This window comes from Balaenoptera borealis (genome assembly GCF_965194805.1).
Source record: "Balaenoptera borealis genome assembly, chromosome: 12".
NCBI lineage: Eukaryota > Metazoa > Chordata > Mammalia > Artiodactyla > Balaenopteridae > Balaenoptera > Balaenoptera borealis.
This window is the reverse complement of record NC_138869.1, coordinates 92,188,436-92,210,850: the sequence shown is the minus strand read 5'-3', so window position 1 is coordinate 92,210,850 and position 22,415 is coordinate 92,188,436. Positions and strand designations below refer to the sequence as shown.

Here is a 22,415-nt window from a genome sequence, read left to right as displayed (position 1 = left end):
CAGTCTTGGTTCAGCTCACACAATGTCTTTTTATTGTTCTGAGCTCTATTCATTTCACAGGGATGATGCAACTGATTATAGAATCAGTTAATTTGAAAGAGATGCAGCATAAGTACTGTGAATCATGAAATGTTTTTATTACTTCTTCTAGATTCTCATTTCCTTTGGTCATGGTCTTATGGGAGATTTCAGTGGTAATATAATTTTGATTTCTCTTTTCGACAGTCTTTGCCCATGAGAAGGCAATCTTCCCTTTATTGTTTTTATTTAATAAATTCTGATGTTTTAAAGAAATCAGTTGTTCACTCATTGATAACTTACCAAGCACCTACTAAGTGTCCTGCACTGAATTAGGTGTTAATCTGATATTATTTTCAGTTTTTCAAGTCGTCTTATTTACTGGATTAAAAAAAAGGGTATTAGTATAGACTAGAATGTAGATTTTTGTTTTCTTTACCAGTTGTTTGCTGCTTACATAAGTGTGGACTAAATGGTTAGTTTTTGGTGTTCCCAACCACCTAACCTACAGAGTTTTAAAGGCACTGCTGTAGAATTAAAATAAATAGATCCCTCAGTACTGGCCAAACTCATGAATCGGTGATGCTTCAGAATAATGTTGGCTTTTAATGAACAGAATAGATTTGTATGGAAATACCATTTTCAGAGAGAGAAACGGAGTTGGGATTTAATTTTCCCCTGAAGATCTGCATTGAAAATTTGTCCCAGGCCTGCTTTGCCCCTATCCTAGTGATAAAAATTATCACTTTTTTCTTCCTTGGGATTCATAAAGGTAAGAATGGCAAACAATCTGTTTTGCAGTGCAATTATTTTTACCTTATCTTTCACCATCCACGTAAAATCACTTTTCCCCTCTTAATTCCACCTGCCTTGCAGAGACCGGACAAGAAGAGTGAATGTGAAGATGAATTCAAGGGCATCACTAAAGTCCTTCGCCTGCCCTGAGCCATAGGAATTTTTTTGCATAAAGTTACAAGTTCATATTAACTGCTCAACTTTCAAACTTTAACGGAGAAGCCAGTCTTTATTCTTCAGTGGTGTTATCAGTCAATTAAGTTTGTATTCTGCATCCTGTCTTAATATTTCCCCTCTCTTAGCTTCTCCCCAACCCCAGAGATCATATTCTCTGCATGTGTCAAACTTCCTTTTCTCTCCTCATATTTCATCCTTCTAGGATCTGTCAAGTGTCCAAGTTCTCAGAGCTCACTTAAAAATGGATCAGGTCCAGAGGGACCAGTGCCGACTTCCCATTAATCTATCAGAGTTTCAAATGTACGGGCTTTTGAGGTGGGAGAGGAGGAAAAAGAGAGTTAGGGCTCCTCTCCAGGAAAGGAAGGTGTTGCCTCTATTTCTGTGGCAGGATTCTTACCTTAAAGTTCACTCTCTCCAAGGTGAATTCTGAGCTGAGCCGTTCAGGGACAAGTCAGCTCGAATCCACAGGGGTGAGACAAGAGTTTGGCTAGGACCCTGTGACTTAGCTTTGTGGTCAAGGAAGAATATGTAAATTCACTCAATTCCCAGGCCTTGCAGCCCTAGAGGAAGAGGATTAGGAGAATCCAAGAGTCCTGACTTTCCTGGGAGGCTGAATTATAGCTAGAGCCTGTTTTAACTAGCACAGCTTGAGTTTCATACTTGAAATGAAGCTTAAATCAAAATACTCTTCACTCTTACCATATTCTGATGGGAAATTTATTAAATGTTAAAGTCTAATCTGAAAGCAAACGTAGCTTTAAATAAAACTATGCAACATCATTTAATAGTGTTTATAACTTGAGTGATGAGTATCTGGGCCTAATAACCCAGATAGGAGAAGGAATTCCACGGCCCTCCTTCCCAATATGGACCTGTCTGGAAGCGTTTATTTGTACTAAGTTTTCCAGTCTGAAAGTCTGTGTCATTGTTTAGATTCTGCCTGAATAAACAGGCAGAATGATAAACTTCCTCTTCAGGTGAGGTTTATATCTTTTGAATCAGACCATAGCCTCTAAGCCATAGCTTTCCCGTTCAGAGGCTGCAGAATCAGTTCTGCAGATGTTTTTGAGAGGCCCTAATATGTGCCCAGACCTGTAGGGCGTACTTGTAGGTATAACGATGATGACAATGATACGTAGCCCCTAATGAAGTTGTAGTCATTTTGGGAAAGTAAATCTGACACACATGAAATAAAATGCTCATTTAGGAAAATCCTAAAGTAAATACAGTCAGAAGTCATGATGTCAAATATCAAGTTCAGTTCGAGCAGAAATTTTGCACTTAGTAATCAGGAAGAGGAAAAATGAGCGTGGGCTTTAGTTATTGGGGGAAAGCTTGATGAAATAAATTGGATTTGAGATGGTCTGTGCAGAATGTGTTCAATTTGGGGTACCAGATTTTAGAAGAGTAACCAATACTATTAGCATAGATCTCCCCATGTGGCTACCATCAGGGGTTATAGGCATGCTACACATCTGTCCTACACGTCCATGCTACACAACCCTGGGCAGGGGCCTGAGCCGAGAGTCCTCAAGCTGGTCAGCACTGGCCAAACCCTTGTCATCCTTCCCCAGTATGTACCAGTGAACATACAAGAATTCAGCGCAAATAAGAGTTTTCTCACAATTAAAATGTCTGACAGGGCACTGTTTTTCAGAGCAGTGACTCCGTCATCCCTGAAAATGTGAAGGAGACGTTGGATGTCCATATGGTCGGCTGTGTGGAGAGGGCAGCCGGGTTGGACCAAGTGGGCTCCAAGATGCTTTTCCATTCTGGTAGCTTGATCACTGGATGTGTATTGAGGAAACCTAGGTGAGTAGAAAGTATGGGTGGCAGAGAACTGAAGGGTGAATAAACATGTCAGGGGAAGCAGGGGGAGAACTGGAGATTTCTCTGCATCAGGTGAGTGGTGAGGAATGAGATTGATGGTTGAGAACTTTACATATTCTGATAGGCAGTGGGGAACTTGCTTCCTGTTCTGGGGCAGGATATGATAAAACCAGTGTTTGAGGAAGCTTTGCTTTCTATTCTGTACTCAAAGGATGTAAGAAAGAGAGCGAGAGAGAGACAGAGACAGAGAGAGATTGGTTGCAGCCGGGGAGACCACTTAGGAACTTTCCTGTAATCCTATGCCTTACCTGTACTATGGTGGGTGGTAATGGAAATAGAGAAAAAGGAGCAAAAATCAGAATTTAATGGAAGGACTAATATGGGTCTCCTTGAAAATGGCTTGGAATTAGGATTCTTTAGATTATTACTTGAAAGGTATGTGGTTGATGTTTCAGGTCAGCAGGCCACAATCAAGTATTTACATCTTGTCTACCACTCCAGCTGACCAGTGACCTGAGACGAGTCATGAAAATTCCTCTTATTCTCATTCCCTGGTAGTATCATCCCAACAAGAAAGAGTGTTTACAAAATAGTCTGGGCCCTGGATGTAAGGGGGCTTGTTCTATTAATATTGTGCTATAACAATTCTTGTTATTGGGGTTATTGTTCTCCAATACATCTCCAATACAACGGTGATGTAACTCTATATTTCCTACCTTAGGGATATTTTTGTCTTCCAGCAGGATTCTGAAAGTGGGCTTTCTTGTGAGATGTTCTTTGAAAGACTGGCAAATCTTTCAAATATTTGTTTTAATATTGGTCCATCAGGAAAAAGTGAAAAATATATAATATTCAGGATGATCACTCCTATTCCCCTCTCAGTCTAATACCTCAAATATATTGAAAATCCTCTGGCCTCATCTATTTACAAGAAGCTATAATGATTTAGATGGATGCTTTCCTGGGGTACTGATGTTATTTTTCTGTGGAATTCTCTGAGCAGGGCTTTCCTGAAAAGAATACATTAAGACTGTCAGAATGATTCTTTTCAGCAGGCTAAGCTTTGCAGATGCCCTTTGTTGAGGGAAAAATGCATTATTCTGAAAGTCCTTCTGATCTTCAGGAAAACTGAAAATATCAAATGTTCTTCTACAATTTGAACTTCTTTATAAGAAAATCCCAGAAATTTTTATTTTCTGGACTAAGATCATTCAGAGCTTATGGTATTTTAAAACATGAGAATAGAAATGTCTGGAGGAAAAAAACAACTTTTAACATATGCATTTACTCAGAGGAAGACTCCTCTGCTCTCGAAATGCAGAAATCATTGTGCCTCCTTTCTGTTTTCCATTTAACCTTTTTTTTTTTTGCACGTGAACATTTTTCTGAGCGGTGTGTCCAGCATAAACATCTTGGGATATAATTACTTAATGTGTGCAAGTAAGACATGGTTCAGATATTCATTGAGCCCTGGTTGGCTGTGTCCTGAACAAGATCGTGCTATTTCAGGATTGCAACAACAAATCCAGCGCATTGGAAAAAGAAGAAAGGAAGACATTCCTCGAAAAGAGTTGCTTTCCTGGTTTAGACATCCACTTTGTGCTTATATGGGCAGACAGAGCTTGGGTGGGAGAGAACTCACTTTGATTTACAGGGCCTTATAATACATGCTACTCTTTGTACCCAAAGCCACAGACCTGCTGTTAATAGGGCATGGACCCGGAGTTTTTTCTGGTGGTAAAATTTGTAAAACCCAACTGTATTCTCTTCGGTAAGCTCCTCAAAGATGGGAGTGAGTCTGTTAACTTCCGCTTGTTTGTTCAGTGTTTGGCACGGGGCCACATGTCCACAAGCCCTCGCACATGTCTTTGTTGTTGTTGATGATGATTGAAACGGGGACGAGAGTGAGAAGCAGAGGGGTTTGTTGAGCATGATGGATAGAGGAGAGCTCAGAGAGGGGGAGGGGAAAGATGGATGGGCCGGTCGAGGACGTATTTTGGCAGATGCTACTGCTGTTCTTGAAGAAAAAGGAAAAATGGCTCAACTGGTCTTCCGGGAGTGTTCTGGCCTTCTGCTAGGAAACTGGTCCCTGGTTTGAAGGTGTCTGAAATGTTCCCTGTGATTAGAGGGTGAAAGGTCATTTGTGGCAGAATCCTGTCTTGGCTTTGCTGTCTGCCTACCCTGCTCAGTCTTTTAGGTCAGTCCCAACTCCCTTCCTTTCCTTCCCCTTTAAGTTTCTCCCTTCCTCAACTACTTCTTTAGTGCCTGCTTCTCTTCTAGGCTGTGAAGATACCATTCTTTTCCTTCACACATACAGAGACCATTTCAGGGAAGGTAGAAGGACCTCACATCAGCATTTTTGTATGTGAGGAAACTGAGGCTTGCTTATGGACAGAAGGGGAAAACCTACAACATTTTCTCATGTGCATATTGCATTTTCTTACCCATTTAGTGGAAAAGCATATCAATGGGCTATCCTGTCCATAGGATGAATATAAGCTTCAGCAGTATTGCGGTTTATTATTGTTTAAAATGTATTCATTTAAAGCAATTTTGTTGAGAAAAATTTCTCACTTTGGGGGAAGAGATAGTAGAATCCAGTATGTGGTTGTTTCATTGTTGAGTTATTCTTGAAGTAGCAAGAACAATGAAGAAAAATTTCTCTCAGGTAGTATATTGCAACTGAGCTGAAATTCTACTCTGCCCACATGTGCTTGTGAAAAGTAACAGTAATTTCGAATTGAAAATCCTGAAAAACCTGTATGTTGCTAGTCAATAGTTACCCTAATTCTAGTTTTTGCAGAAGAGATGATTCATAATAGAAGAAAATATATACAAGGTATATAGTTTGTTATACTTTTAAAAGAGATTTTGCATGCACAAATGACTGTGATTTTAAATATGTATTTTTATTTTTAAAACGTTCTTTTTTATTTGAATCATAGAGCTCTGTTCAGTGAGAACTTTTTACACTATATATTGGTCAACAAGCACATTTTCTTCTAAAATGAAGCCCTCCGACCTGATTTTTGCCTCTGTCCCCAATGTAGTCTTCCTTAGGGCAACTCTAACTTTGTCCTACACTCTGGATGGCAGTGGGGCCCTTGTGGCCACAGGAAAAAAGTATCACCCCTCGTGGTTTCCTCTCTGCCAGAGGCGGAATGTCATCCATCAGTTGTAGGCCCATTTGTTCCCAGAAACAAGTTGTGCCCTTTGCATCTGGAATAGTCCAGTAACCATGGTCAATGGTGTCCCTCCTCAGGTCTGGTTTTACTTTAGGGTTAAAGTGACTCTACACTCTGGCTTGTCCGACACTCCCATTGAACACCTGCTATCCCAGTAGAATTACTAGAAGCACCTCTTTCATTCTCTGGGTTTATTGCTGACTTTCCTCAGGTATTAGTAGAGAGAGGGCAGGGTCAAAGTGAGTGTGACGGTTAAACCCAATACTATTGTATTGGGAGAGAGAAACCGTTGTTGTTGGTAACTTAGTAACCATGGGTCTACGTGAATAGGTTTCTGATCTGGGAAGTGGATCTCAATTATTCATTTAAGAGATATTCATTCACCACCTATTTTGCGTCAGATGCTCTTATAAGTGTGGGGAATATAGATGTGAAGAAAACAGAGTCAAGCCCTAAAGAAGCTTATGTTTTGGCAGGGGAGACTGGCAATGGTGAAAATAAAAAGAGATACAATTTAATGTCAGGTAACAATAAATGCCATAAAGAAATAAAGCAGAGTGTGGGGATAGGGGTGTCACCAGTAGTGCGGGGTTAGGTGGAGTGTCTACAGACATGTTCTGACATTTGGACCACCATCATCATTCTCTCAGACAGATCCTGTGCAACAGGGAAGGCCTCCTTGAGTTTTGCCTCACATGCTCCTGGAGAAGCCAGAACCTTACAAGGGAAAGGACAGTGATAGCTCAGTGCTATGGCAGTTTGTTTTGTGTGTTATCTTCAATTGCTCTGAACTGGCTTTCCACATCTAAACTCCGGTTCCAGCCATCCTACACCAAATATTTTCTACTTGGTCTATTCCCCACATCGCACAATCAGTGCGTTTAAAAGCTCTAAGAGGTATGGAGAGAGGTGGGCATTTTAAAATATGGTGCAGCAACGCTACAGAATGTTTCCCGAGGCTGCTTCCTGTCAGTCACTTGGCTTCTTGGGGAGGCATTCTGGAGAATTCTTCCTATGCCCCGGGTCTTAGTTCAGAGCTTCCTGCCATCTGAGAGGACTGCTGTGTTTCCTGAACCTTACAGAGTGAAGGGGAATGGGCTCCTATATCCAAAACCTTCCGACTTAAGGGTTTGCCAAGTGCTTTGCAATCTGCCTTTCCATAATTCCTCTCGTTATCTCTGTGATGGGGTTTATCATGCTGGGACTGCACATCACTGAATAAATGGAGGGACAGATGGAGGCGGCAGAATGGAGGAGAGGAGCAAGAAATGACATCGTGTTCTGAGCTCTTCGCAGGGATGGTCCGTCTGTGGGCTTCCTGTGGGAACAGGCTTGTGACTGGCAACATGGGACGGGCTTTCAGTAAAAGTCGTGGCATGAATCAGATACATCAGGTGGTGGGCGGGCTGCTGTTTACCTGAAAAGTTTTGAATACAGTCAGATTGTAAATTAACTAAGAGATCCTGCTGTTGATGAGGAATACGATTTCAAATCCTCTGGCGTGGTGAATCTTCTTGATCTGTATATCATAAAGAATTTTAAAGAAATGAATGGCATTGAAAGCTTTTTGGTAGATGAAGAAAGCCTGAGTGATGAGGGGGGTATTATATGGTGGGTTAGCTCACTACCTCCTCGGGTTTGAATTGCTGACAGTATCTTGAAAGCTGTAGCTGATGGCTGGTTGGTCTGTCCCTATGTTCATTTGCCCATCCGTTCATCCATCCACCCGTTCGAGTTTGTCATATAGGAAGAGGTTCTATCGCTTCACCAATAGTGTGGTTATTCAGTTTTGTTTTTTTTTTTGACCACACTGCACGGCATGTGGGATCTTAGTTCCCAGACCAGGGATCGAACTCATGCCCCCTTCATTGGAAGCGTGGAGTCTTAACCACTGGACCACCAGGGAAGTCCCTGTTCAGTTTTCTTATCTATAGAATAAGAAAACTAGATCATTTTGTCTAGATCATTTAAAGGGTCCTGTTAATTCTAGAATCCTGAGCTTCTTATAATTCGATTATATGTAAGACAGTGGAACGAATACAAACATGAATTAAACCTGGGTCCCGCCTCCCCCCAAAAGCACACAGTGTGGTAAGTGTGGTGACATTAGAGGGGTAGTGATAATGCAGTTAGAGGGGTCGCAGGAACCCAGCACAGCTGAGTTAAATTGGGAGGGGAATTTAGAGACGGGAGAGATTATTTTTGGCTGCAGGTGTTAAGGAAGGCTTGGGGGTTAAGAGGATGGGGGCATTTAGTTTGGGGGGGGAAGTAACACTAAGTTGATGAGCATGTGTTGATTATCATCTTGGTCTCACTTATAATTCACAACGAGATAGCCTTTATCATCCCCATTTAGCAGATGAAGAAACTGAGGCGGGGAATGAGTTGAAGTCACTTGTCCAAAGCCACCGGGCTGTTTAGAGGCAGAGCTGTGATCCAGGAGGAGGGCTCTTAACGCCGATTTCATCCTTCTGTCTTGAAGTTTGAGTCAGTAGAGAGATGAGGACGGCTGGGCACTTCAGGTGAATAAAAGACCATCCCCATCGGCGTGGCTGGGTGGAAGTGCCTGCACACGGGAGGAACAGCAGGGACGGCAGGGGGCCTGGAGCACCGTGAGCCTCAGGGGTAGTAGTAGAAACCAAGCCCGGGAAGACAGTTTGGGGTCTGATAGGAGAGACTCCCTAGTGTCTGGCTACAGGATCTGGTCTTTATTTGGCCCAAATGGAGGTTTTGTGCAGGGATGGGACATGATTAAAGGAGTACATTTCAGGATGTTTATGACGGTAAGACCTTCCTATGATTCTAAAATACTTTCATGCAACTAAGCTCTTCAGTGTGATGCTGAAGAAACTCCCTCCCCAAATGCTTCCGGCAGTCTAAGCCCTTGAGAGTTTTAATCCCAGGGCTTCTGTCCTAAGGAACACCCAGGCCCTGGCTCCACCGTCCTGCCATTCTGAACATCAGCACTTTAAAAATCCCTGCTCGATTCTTGGGATTTTGAGAAGAAAATTCCTTAATCTTCCTCCTCTCTGCTGTTCCCTTGGTTTTAACCTATTTTCTGCTATTTCAAAACTTCTACCTAGATAGACGAATAATTAGATGTCCTTTGGCTTTGCTAGTGAAAAATATACCAAAATATTTAGATTAAAACAGTGTAATAACGACACTAAAAAAATACATCCTCGTTACAAGATGAATTCCTCCTTTTCCTTGTTATTCGTGGTATCCTGGGGTGGCCTACTGGAGAAAAAATACTATTTGATTCTCCGTGGGTGGTCAGACAGGACTTGTAAAGACTCTTGTTTGTTTAGTGTTGAGGCTTCAAAGGCTCGCAGACTTTCCTACATAAAGATGTACTAAGAAAATAGGAATTTTTTTGAAGTTGCTTTGTATAAAGGGAAATTCAGAGCAACCATCTTCCTTTAGAACTAAAAGCTAATGTGATTAGAGGGTCCCTTTTCACCAGGCATCTTTGTTGTTTCCATCTTGGGTCATTACCACCAGTCTGATGGGGAAATTTGTGCTTACGAAAACCATCCTCACCTTTTTTTTTTTAAACCATCATACAAACACATCCTTTCATTTTTAAAACTACACTTATTGTGCATATTTAGATTTCGTAAGAACTAAAAATCTGAGTGAGGTGTGTGTGTGTGTAATTCAGGGCTCTCTGGTGGTGTGTGCTGCCCAAACCTTCCAGGCCACATGATCTGCACGTTCCAATTAGTAAGGCCCACCTGCTGTGGTATGGGAGAAGAGTTTGGACTGGGGTTACGGCTGGCTAAATGTAGGGTACTTTTTAGTGCAGGCTTTGCAGAACTCCCTTATTAGCACCTCGGAGTCAATGAGCACTCGGGGAAGCTCGTATCCTGTGCACATTTGGTATTTTCTGCTGTGCGTGGTGTGTTTCGGCCATTTTATTTACCCATGCTTCTTTTTCTTATTTCAGAATATTTTTAAAAATTTAAAAAGCTTATTTATTTATTTATTTTAAAAATTGAAGTACAGTTGATTTACAATGTTGTGTTAGCAAAGTGTACAGCAAAGTGATTCAGTTATACATATCTATTTATCTATCTGTCTATTCATAAAATTAATTGTACGTAATGGGGGAGGTTGATAGTGCTGAATTATTTTAAGCCTGGAGGGAGCAGAGCAGCTGTGTCCTACATCAGACCACTGATCTATCTAATCGGTTGTCTTGCCACCTGATTCACTGGATGAATGTGCGTAGCCAATTATGTGAATCCCTATAAGGAAGGAAGAATGACCTTGAACCCAGAGAGCCAGACAGTTGCTTTATGCAATGCATTCGCCCCCTGAAGCTGCTTCACTGCCTTGGCCTAATAGGAGTGTCGTATTTCTAATCCCTAGAAAATTATTGCTCCTTAAAAAAAATAGCCACGATGTGAAATAGCTGAATCTTTCATGACTTGCCAAGAACTTTGCTTTTGGAAAAAGGTGCTGAGAAAATAAGTAATTTGGGGATGTTGCCTCTAAAAATTTTAAGCAAGATCAAAACCTCCAAGCTTCTTCCTTGTTGTAGCCAGACATAACCTGCTGGTATAAACTATGTTTTTCTGTTAAATGAGGGATATTAGAGAAAGGAAAATACAGATTTTTAAGTAAAAACATTAGAAATATAAGCTAATTTTCCTGGGCATTCTATTGGGCAATTATTTTGTAGTCAAGAGCATTTTCACAAAATATCAGATAGTTTGAAAAGATAAGTCTGGGCCCAGAAAACAAACTTAACCCTTGATGTAATCTTGCATGTCTTTTTAAGTCCTGGAGTCAAAGTTCATGGTGGCTTTGATGTGACGCTACCAGCAACAGGATGGCCCTCGGTAAATCACCGAGGGTGTCGTGGGAAGAAGTTCCCCTTCGGGGTCAGCCAGCTCCTGGTTTTGATCTATGGCTTTGCTACTGCTGGATCTGTGACCTTGGGCACGTTCCTGCACACCCTCAACCACAGCCTTCTGTTGCTATCAAGACTAGCCTTACTAAAGCGTTTTAGAGGTTAAATGAAATAAGCTATAGAAAAGGACTATCTAGGGTCTAGCATGTATACTGTCATTAGCTCCCTTCTTTTCTTCTGATTACATCCCAGGACTAGTCTTTTCCAGTGTAGCTTTGTACTGTCAGGTTTGGGAGTCACTCTGGAGAACATCTAAAAACCCTTCATTTTCCAGGTAATGAAGTCTGGGCCCAGAGAGGGGGAGTGACGTGCTTGCAGTGCCTTAGCGTAGGACTAGCAGAGCTGGCGCTAAAACCGTGCCTCGCTGGATGCTTCCAGGTTTACTCCAGGTAGGAGGAGGGCTTAGCCCTCTGGAGTGTGTCCCTGGCATGGCTCCAGGGCAGTCAAGTCCAAGGCTGGTCTTAGGGCTCTAGTTTGAGAAATAATCAGCTTTTCAGATTTTCTTCTAGGAACCTTCAAGGGAGACAAAACTGTGTTCTGAAACCTTACTCTGCTGTGTGCTCCTTCTTTTTACAACTTTTGACTCAGTTTCCTTTTCTCTCCTAGTACTCTCCGGTGACTACAGAAGTGTCAGCGCCCACCGTGGTCAGGTAAGAGACTTCCTGGATGGGGAAGATTTCCAGACAAATCCCTAACTCCCTCAGTGGTTACCGCTTGTCTCTTGCTCGTTTCTGGGCTGCCCCAAAGATCCTAAGGGCCACCATTCCCTTGTCTGTTCTCCATTTTGCTTTCCTTTGTTTCTTTTTTATGCTTTTAGTCTATCACATTTTTGGTTTTATTTGTATACATTCGTACACGCACGCTGTTATGACATAAGACATGCATGGGGATGGTAAATCCTGCCTTCAGGACAAGGGTTGCCCGTGAGGAGGGTGGCTGGGTGCAGGGTGGATATCAACTCTATCTGTAATGTTTAAAAAAAAAGATTATTTTTTCAATATGTATCTCTTAAAGATAAGAACTTTTTGTTTTTCAAAACATAAATACAACACTATTTTCACACCTAAAACAATAGTTAACAATAATTCCTTTCATAAAATATCTAGTCAATGTTCAATATTATTAGAGAGACAGATACTGGAACAACCGATCTCTTAGGGATGTAAGGTAGTACAGGAGGGCTGTAGTTAACACTGCTGTAGGGTATAATTGACAGGTGTTAAGGTAGATCCCAAGAGTTATCACAAGGAAAAAATATTTTCTCTCTTTTTTTTTGGGTACCTATATGAGATGATGGGTGTTAACTGGATGTTAAGTAAACTTATTGTGGTCATCATTTCACAGTATACGTAAGTCACAACATTATACTGTACATGTTAAACTTATACAGGGCTGTATGTTAATTATCTCAATAAAACTGGGGGAAAAATTACAAAAAATAAAAACAAAAACCAATCTTTGGTAGTTCGAGTATTTGGACGTGCCAGAAGTGTAGTGAGACCGGCGGCATTAGCATCACCAGGGAATTTGTTACAAATGCAAATAGTTGGACTCTACCGGGAAGGACTGGATCAGAAACTTTGCGGGTGGGGTGTTTTAACAAGCTCTCCAGGTGATTCTACTATCTGGTAGAGTTAGAACCACTGGCCCAAGGAAAATAAAAAATGTATGCGCTCTACTCAATTTTAATTTGTCTTTGTGTTTAACACAGCAACATATCCTGAGACCCTGAGAATACCTAAGATGGTATACTTACACCTGGATTGCTGTGATGTAATAGCAATACATTTTTTGGTCTTTGTCCCTGGCTCCTGGCCAGAGCTCCTAAACGCCCTGTAATTTCCGAAGAGATGAATAATAGGAGCATCTTTTGTTCTAATATTTGGTTATTGTCCAAATAACCTGCAACAGCTCTGGAGTGGTGGAGGTGAGAAGACCATCTTTTGTTATTCAGAACAAGCCGCTTTCAACCACGGCTGAGTTTATGTTAATGAGGTGAATTTGGAAAGCCCCTAAATATGGAGGCGGGTTGCCAGGGGAACCAACCTTCTAATTAGGGAATTGACACTCTTAGCCCCGCCCCCTGACCTCCAGGAAGGCGAGTGGGGCTGGAGGTTGAGTTCCTCAGCTGTGGCCAATGATGCAATCAATCGTGCTCGCCTGCTTACGTGCTTACGTGCTTACGTAAGGAGACCGCCCTTAAAAGCCCTATAAGGCGGGGGCTTGGTGAGTAGTTGAGTTGAATACGTGGAGGTGGTGGGAGGTTGGCGTTCTGGGGGGAGCGTGGAGCCGTCACACCTTGCCGTGTGCGTCTCTTCCATTTGGCTGACTGTTCCTGGGTTGTACCCTTGATAATAAACCAGTAGTCCGGTAAGTGAACTGTTTTCCTGAGCTGTTCTACTAAATTGTGGAACCTGAGGGAGGGGTCGTGGGAACCCCTGATTTATAGCTGGTGGGTCGGAAGCCCAGGCCACAGCCTGGACTTGGAATTGGCGTCTGCAATGGGGAGCGAACTGCCTTGCGGGCCTGAGCCCTTAGCTAGCGAGGTCTGTGTTAACTTCAGGCAGTTAGTGTCAGAATTGAATTAAGTTATAGGACACCCACTCCGTGTCCGTTGAGAATTGGAAAATTGCTTGGTGTGGAAAAACCCCACACATTTGGCACCAGAAGCGCTGTGTGAGCACAGAGAAATGGGAGTTTTGCTTTTCGTTTTTATTGTATTTTATTAAATTAAAAAAATTATACAATTTTTAAAGGTTACTTTCCACCTAGTTATTATAACATTGTCTATTCCCTTGTTGTGCAATACATCCTTGAGCCTATGTTATACCCCATAGTTTGTACCTCCTACTCCCCAAGCTTTTGCTTTTTAATCCCCAAGATGGAGTCCGGCGTTTCATCGCGTCCTGGGGCGGGTCCCAAGCCTGCGCCCGCCTCTAGCTGTGGAGAGCTTCAAACTCAGCCTGCTCCCACGTTAGGAAGTGCGAGTGGTCGCAGGCGGTGGAAGTAATGACCAGAACTTTCTGGAACAGGACAGCCTGGGTGGGATTAGAGCTCTCATGTCTTTGAGTGGATTTGGTAGAGAAACTAGATGCTTTTGTAAAGAGCATACTTCTAAAGCTGTGGTTCTCATCTACTGGTTGTGTAGTGGAGTCACCTGGGAGGCTTTTAAGAAACACTGGTCCCCTGGCCTGTCTTCAGGAGATTCCAGTTTCAACTGAGTTGGGGGTAGGGGTGGAGGGAGGTGAATGCAAAGGGTCTCAGCGCCACCTTGGTTTGAAGGCTCTCCAGGTGATTCTAATTGCAGTCCTGGTTCAGCACCACTAGTAAAGACAGGTTTGGTTTGGGACTCAGATGAGAAAGAAGGTACAGGATCCTGCAAGAGTACATTTTCAGGGGTCCTACCCCCAAATGAGTAAGTGCTTTTCAAACTGTGAGTCTTAAGCTATTAGCGACCTGATTTGGGGAAGTGTTCTTCTGCCAGTCTTTCACTTTTTTGTTTTTGTTTTTGTTTTCATCTGGTGCTGATCTGTTGCACAGTATTTTTGGCCAGATTGTTCTAGGCCAGGGGACTTGACTGAAGTTTGTCTACTCATCTGTAGGTGTGTTGGAAGAGACTTTTTCTATTGCATGTAAATGACATCCCCTCTCACCTCTGTGGTTCTCTCTATGTGAGTGGATAGAGCTCCAGGGAAGGAAGTCAGAGGTACTGATAGACATTTTGCAGTGTGAGGCATTCCTTCCTTGCAGTCCCGAAGTTAACCGAAAGGAAAGACTGAGCTGTGTTTGTTGGTTGAGTGTTGAAATATTCCATGGAAAAAGGAAAGGGAAACAAGTTCTACCACTTTTTTTTTTTTTTTGGCAGGGTTTATCACCTCCCCCCACCAAATTTCTGGCAAGTGCGATTAGAAATTGACTTGCAGGGTTTGCTCTCACTAGCTTCCCAAGACATCTTTTGCTTGCTTGCTGCTGACTAGCAGTAGTTAATTTGCTATCTCTGACACGTGTTATCCAAAAAATCACAGAACTCATTAGCAATAAACAGCATGAACTTGGTCGGTCACATTTGGAGGATTAGCCAGATGTAAATCTGAGTTGCACTTGGGAGGTTTCGTGTGCCTCATTTTAAAAATAAATAGAACTCTAGCCTTGAGTAGAAACAGATTTTTTTTTAAGTGAAATATCTCACTGGAAAACAAATTTTTTTTCCAGTAAAAAATATGGGGAGGAGGTAAGCTTTTCTTGACGCCAGTGCTTATTTGATTTCATGCCCTTCTCCTTGCTGATGGCAGATGTGGCAGAAATAAAGACCCAATTTCATTGTTCAGAATGGGAGAAAAATTTAATCAATTCAGGAATTTATTCTTAATTGACAGCAGACGTTTAAAACTTGATTGGTCACAGTCGACTATTTAACGTGCTTTTTAGGAAAATAAACATTTTTGTATTTCCCCAGCCGTTCTGTGTACTCATCACTACACTGCAGGTTATGGAGGTGTTGGCCTTGATGATGATTCTTAGACCTTTTAAATAATGTTTCTCACTAAGCAGTTGAAAGGGGTAATTTTCATGTGGTTACAATATATGATTGATGTGATTAGAAAATTTCTGTTTTCTGTTGATATGCAGACTCGCTGCCAGTGTTACTGGATATTCATATGCCACCTGTTTTTAATTCCAGCAGAACTTATCAGGATGAAATAAATAACTTACCTTTGAAGAATCAAAAATAATTCAAATTTATTGAAACTTTTTGTGTTTATCCTTCCAGATCATACTAAATCAGATGAGTACACAAATGCCCAGGGGTTGACTCTACCAAGTAGAGATAGTGTTTCATGCAGACACATGAATTGAATTAGAGACCTGTTAGAGACTTCCCATGAGCTGATTTTGATCATCCTGGTTTCTAGCACTCCCCAAATGCAACAATTATATCACACTACCTCCTGTTTTCTATTTCTTACAAAAATATAACCTCCTTAGTAAGACATCTGCTTTATCAAAATCAGTACAGGACTGTCCGCTGTTCAGTCCATCTTTCTGCTCATGAAATCATTCATTTTCTATTTATCGTCAATCCTGAGGTCAAATTAACAATGTATGTTTTTATTCTTTTCTAGGGAGAAAGACATTTTGCCCAGTTAGCATAAATTTAGTGTTTCAGAAGAAATAGATGGTCAGATCTGCAGCAGGCTGACTTCTCAGGATTCATTACAGAAGGGCTCTTTTTTGAAACATCTGTCACTGAAGGTGTGTCATGAGGGATGTGGGAGGAATGGAGAATATTTGATCTTCCTCACTTCCAAAGAGCTCTGTCCCCTTAAAAGCTCTATGATAGCAAGGTAGTAGAACATTTCAATAAGGAAGGCTGCAGGAAGGGGTAAAGAGAAAGAAAGACAAAATGAAGTACCAGAAGCAAGTAGTTCTATCCATGTTCATATCATGTCCATACAACCTGAGAAACGGATACTGAAGTGGCAGAACCAGACTGCTTCTTCGTGGCTATGATCTAATTAAATATATTTTCACTTAAAAAGGATAACAATGTTAGATCTTAATGGGATTAACCTAAGTGAAATTTATTACGCTTTGCTTTGACAGTAAAGATTATGGATGGCTCAAGTGCCATTTTGAGATGGTAGCTTTGGATCCTGTAATTTTTACTATTGCTGCTCTGCTGAAGATACCAAAGTTACCCAACAAAACTTGTGGGTTATGTAACTGAGACTTGAAATACAAGTAGAGTTTTTTTTTTTAATAGTATTTTTTTTAAAAAATTAATTAATTAATTAATTAATGGCTGTGTTGGGTCTTCGTTTCTGTGCGAGGGTTTTCTCTAGTTGCCGCAAGTGGGGGCCACTCTTCATTGCGGTGCGCGGGCCTCTCACCATCGCGGCCTTTCTTGTTGTGGAGCACAGGCTCCAGACGCACAGGCTCAGCAATTGTGGCTCACGGGCCTAGTCGCTCCGCGGCATGTGGGATCCTCCCAGACCAGGGCTCGAATCCGTGTCCCCTGCATCGGCAGGCAGACTCTCAACCACTGCGCCACCAGGGAAGCCCACAAGTAGAGTTTGAATATTTTCCCCTTTAATTTTTTTGGAGGTTAATTTTTACACTTTCATACTGGAGTGAAGTCTCTTTAGCTGAAACAAAGGAAATGGGAGCTTTTTTAAAAGACAAGGCAGTGTTGATCGCTCCTTATGGTCTGTCTGGCTCAGAATTACCTAGATGAACTGTTTCTTTAGTCCATGTTCACTGTTATCTACCTGCTCCTCCTTTTCCTTTGTATGCATTGCAGGAGCTCAATAATATGTATAGTTTTTTGGTGGTAAAATATACATAAAATTTACCATTTCAACCATGTTATGAGTGGTATTAAGTTCTCATATTGTTGTGCAACCATAACTACCATCCGTCTCCAGAACCTTTTCATCTTAAACTGAAACTGCTTACCCATTAGACACTTAACTCCCCATGCCGACCTCCCCCAGGCCTTGGCAATCACCGTTCTACTTTGTTGTCATGAATTTGACTCTTCTAGTGACCTCATGAGTGGAATCATACAGTATTTGTCTTTTTGTGACTGGCTTACTTCACTTAGCAGAATGTTGTCAGGGCTCATCCATGCTGTAACATGGATCAGAATGTCCTGCCTTCTTAAGACTGGATAACATTCCATTTTATGTATGTACCACACTTTGTTTTCCCATTTGTCAATGGGATAAGGTTTTTAAACCTTTTGGCTTTTGTGAATAATGCTACTAAGGACACGGGTGTATAAATATCTGTTTGAATTCCTCAATATCTTTGAATTGCTTCCCCATAAGAAATGTCTTTCCAGCTTAATGCTGATGCTGGTTTTGGTACTAACTTAGTGACTTAATACTGTTTATAATAAAGAAAGCCTTTTATGTAGCATAATTGGAATTAGTATGTTGAGTCTGAGTTATGAAGGTCCCCAAAAACATATGGGACAGGTAAACACAAGACAATGAAAACCCTTTTGGAACACACCTGACTAGGTATTGTGAGCCATTTTCATTGATAAAGACCCATTGCAAGAGACTTTTTAAAAAAAATTGGATTTATTGTAAAGAGCCGTGTTTTAGCATCTTCATTAAAAGATATGTTGCTGCATGGCATCTGGAAAAATCAAACTGTAAAAAATGACTTGCAAAATAAACATCCTCTGATTAACCAAAATCCTCTGAGCAGAAGACAATCCAGGGTTTGGGATGTGTGTCTCCTTCTCTAGAAGAGAGTCTGGCTTCCCTCTTGGAATGTAGAGTAATAGCTCATACTGCTGGCATGGAACACCTGAAGATACATATCCTACCCTCACATTCTTGGTGTTTTCAGTGTCTTCTCTATTTTCTAGAACAACCTTGAGAATTCTTTCAGATATCTTAAGCTTAACTAGACAGAGACAAGCTCCTTTGTGTAGTTAATACTATTTATTGAGCATGAACCATATATCAGAGCTATATTACTACTAGCTAACATTTATTTAGTGCTTGGCATATATTGGGCATTGTTCTAAGCTCTGTATGTGTTATAACTTATTTGATCTTCACAGCATCTCGATGTATTTGATACCAGCATAACCTCATTTTACCAATGAGGAAAGTGAGACACAAGTTGACTTGACTGAGAACACAGTTAGGAATTGGCAGAGTAAGACTCGAATCCAGGCATCTGACTTCAGACCTTGTATCTTTGGCCTCCATGCTGTGCTGACCTGATACTTTACAGTTGATCTAACTTATTAGCCCTGTGAACAACAGTCTCTGGAGGACAAATTCTTTTTAAGAAGAATAACAGCTTGTAAAGCTAGAAGTTGTGTGGGTCTGTCTGGAAACCCATGCCATGTTAAATGATCCTAGAGTAGTTTAGAGGTTCAACACCAAAGAACCAAGGTTTCTACTGAACATAGTGACCTTTATTTCACTTTTAAAGGTGAAACAGAAAACGATATTCATAGAAAACGTTTCATAGAAAACGATATTCAAAAAGAACATGCTTAGGAATATTGAGAAGGAATTTATTTTTGTAAAAGGTGTTATTACTTCCCTATGAATTCATATTTGGCAAAGAAATTACCAGGAATATGTATTAGGAATCAGCCTCACTCAGAAATGTGGTATTAAAGAGTTTGTAAGGAATACCTACTTAGGTCCATTTATAAAGAGATTTCTCTTAATGGAAGATATTGGGGGTTTCAAAAGTACTTGTAGCCACTTTCGTTTAAATATATCTATGTACCTTTATTTACGTCTGTTAGCAAGTGATGAGTCTTTTTAATGAGAGGTCTTAATTCTTAATGCTCATGGTGAGGTTTAAAGAGTTCTTTACAGCTGAAGGAACATTCACTGAGCAACAGAGTTGCCAGGAATTTTGCTAGATGCCAGGGCTTTAAAGACAGTCAAGGAATAATTGTTACTTTTAAGGTATGCTTAATCTATGAGATAGAGAAGGAGGAAGAGACTTCTTCATCCTCTTGAGGAAAGAGGTAAGGAGAAAACAACTGGGTGGGAGCTTGGTTTTGAAGGTTGAAGAGTTTTCCAGGCAGACAAAGTAGGGTGAGGGGTGTGAGTGGTGTCAGGCAGAGGAAAAGCCATGTGCAAGGGCACTGAGACAAGCAGCATGGCACGTTTAGCAAACCTTTAAAAGTGAATTGATTATAGTGTAAAGACCATAGGCTTAAGCAAAAGTTTAAAAAACTACTCTTGAGTCTTGGTTTTACCCTCTTGAAAAACAAAAACAAAACCTCAGCCACTTTCGTTCTTGTTTTGAGGATTAAAAATAATACATGTAAATTGTTCAGTAAAGAACAATTTAATGACATACAGGTTTTTATATTGATAGTATCAATTATTTTTAATTTGTCTTTTGATTTATTGTTTTGAATAATAAATCTGCATGGTTCAACAACCCAAAAAGTAGACAAAGCACCCATCTTTGTGCCTCATCAAGTTCTTCCTTTTCAACCCCCATCAGAAGCCACTGTTCTTCGTTTCTTATCCTTCCATAGTCCCTTTATGCTCCACAAGGGCCCTTTTACAAAAAGGTAGCATGTTACACACATTGTGCAATACCTTCCTCTTTTCACTTAACTGTTCATCTTAGATGATTTTGCATATCAGTTTATAGGGAGCTTCCTCATCCTACGATAAAGAAGTGCTACTTTATTCTTATATAGCTTGACTCAAGAAATTGTAACAGTATAGAGTTCCCATTGTGCCCTTCACCCAGCTTCCCCCAGTGGTAATTTTACATGACTGTAGTACGCTATCAAAACCAGGAAACTGGCATCAGCACAGTACTATTAACTCAGGTAGAGACCTTATTTGATTTTACATGCATATATATATATTTTTAATTAATTAATTTATTTTATGGCTGTGTTGGGTCTTCGTTTCTGTGCGAGGGCTTTCTCTAGTTGTGGCAAGCGGGGGCCACTCTTCATCGTGGTGCACGGGACTCTCATTATCCCGGCCTCTCTTGTTGCGGAGCACAGGTTCCAGACGCGCAGGCTCAGTAATTGTGGCTCACGGGCCCAGTTGCTCCGCGGCATGTGGGATCTTCCCAGACCAGGGCTCGAACCCGTGTCCCCTGCATTGGCAGGCAGATTCTCAACCACTGCGCCACCAGGGAAGCCCCCATGCATATTTTTATATGCAGTTTTTTTTTTTTTTTTTTTTAAGAATTTTGGTAGGAACTTTATAAATTTATTTATTTATGCTGTGTTGGGTCTTCGTTTCTGTGTGAGGGCTCTCTCCAGTTGCGGCGAGCTGGGGCCACTCTTCATCGCGGTGCGCGGGCCTTTCACCATCGCGGCCTCTGTTGTTGCGGAGCACAAGCTCCAGACACGCAGGCTCAGTAGTTGTGGCTCACGGGCCCAGCTGCTCCGCGGCACGTGGGATCTTCCCAGACCAGGGCTCGAACCCGTGTCCCCTGCATTGGCAGGCAGACTCTCAACCACTGCGCCACCAGGGAAGCCCTATATGCAATTTTTACATGCATTTTTTTGTGGGGGGGTACATATTTCTATGAGATTTTATCATCCTTGTACATACAGTATATTCAAATAGCCATCACCACAGTCAAGGTACAGAACTAATTGTTCCCTTACCACAAAGGAGCTCCCTTCTGCTACTTTTTAATAGTCACACCCTCTCCCCAATCCTAACTACTGACAGCTGCTGATTAATCCACACATTGCATGTATGCTTACTTTAAGACAACCCTACCATGTATTACACCTTCCTCAAGGGTAAGAAACCTACTTTCAAACTTTTTTATTCCCTGCAGTCCTGCGCACTTGATGGGTACTTAATGATTTTTTTCTTTATAGATTTATTTATTTATTTTTTGCTGCATTGGGTTTTCGTTGCTGCGCAGGCTTTCTCTCGTTGTGGTGAGCGGGGACTACTGTTCACTGCGGTGTGCGGGGTTCTCGTTGCGGACCGTGGGCGCTCAGCGCATGGGCTCAGTAGTTGTGGCTCACGGGCTCTAGAGCGCAGGCTCAGTAGTTGTGGCGCATGGGCTTAGCTGCTCCGCGGCATGTGGGATCTTCCCGGACCAGGGCTCGAACCCGCGTCCCCTGCATTCACAGGTGGATTCTTAACCACTGCGCCAAGAATAATCAAAACCAAAACAAAGCCAAGCCCAAAAGACAATTCAGAGTTGAAAAACAAATGAGTCAGGATACTTTGCTTTCCAAAATAACAAAAGTTCAGACACTCTTAAATAGGAGCTCCTCAATGTGAATTAAGTGATAATTTATCACTTCTTTCTGGCAAGACTCAGTAACCTAAAAGTGCTAATGATGAGAAACACATTTTCTCTAAAACATCACTTTGCACTTTTCAAAGCATTTTCATTTTTTTTTTAAAGTACTATCTTAAGTATAGTACTTTTTAAAAATAAATAAATTTATTTATTTATTTATTTTTGGGTGTGTTGGGTCTTTGTTTCCGTGTGAGGGCTTTCTCTAGTTGGGGCGAGTGGGGGCCACTCTTCATCGCTGTGCACGGGCCTCTCACTGTCGCGGCCTCTCTTGTTGTGGAGCACAGGCTCCAGACGCGCAGGCTCAGTAGTTGTGGCTCACGGGCCCAGCCGCTCCGCGGCATGTGGGATCTTCCCAGACCAGGTCTCGAACCCGTGTCCCCTGCATTGGCAGGCAGATTCTCAACCACTGTGCCACCAGGGAAGCCGCATTTTCATTTTTATAAATTTTTCTCTTTAAGGACTTTGGTACGATAGAAGGTTTATTATCTCTAGTTGACAGAGTAGGAAACTGAGGCTAAGAGAGGGTAGAAAGAGAACAGTGACTGAATCTAATGAGCTCTTTCGTTTTGTCCTCCCAACAACTCTGGCCTCGACATTGTTGTGCTCATTTCACAGAAGGGAACGTGGGTGCTCAGAGGTTCAGTAATGTGTCTCTGGTCAGCGTATAACCGAAAAGATTCCCAAACCCCACACATCGC

At 41.6% G+C, this 22,415-nt stretch overlaps 1 protein-coding gene across 3 annotated transcripts in view; it reads left to right on the top strand.

Annotated features, from left to right (window-relative positions):
• The window catches only part of HDGFL1 (HDGF like 1), a 740,887-nt gene that overhangs the window by 89,648 nt on the left and 628,824 nt on the right, over window positions 1-22,415 (top strand). For all 3 annotated transcript variants that reach the window (XR_014232479.1, XR_014232480.1, XM_082346425.1), the window contains one exon: window positions 11,530-11,573. The gene's annotated coding sequence lies outside the window, so the exon portion shown is untranslated. The remainder of the gene's footprint in view (window positions 1-11,529; window positions 11,574-22,415) is intronic.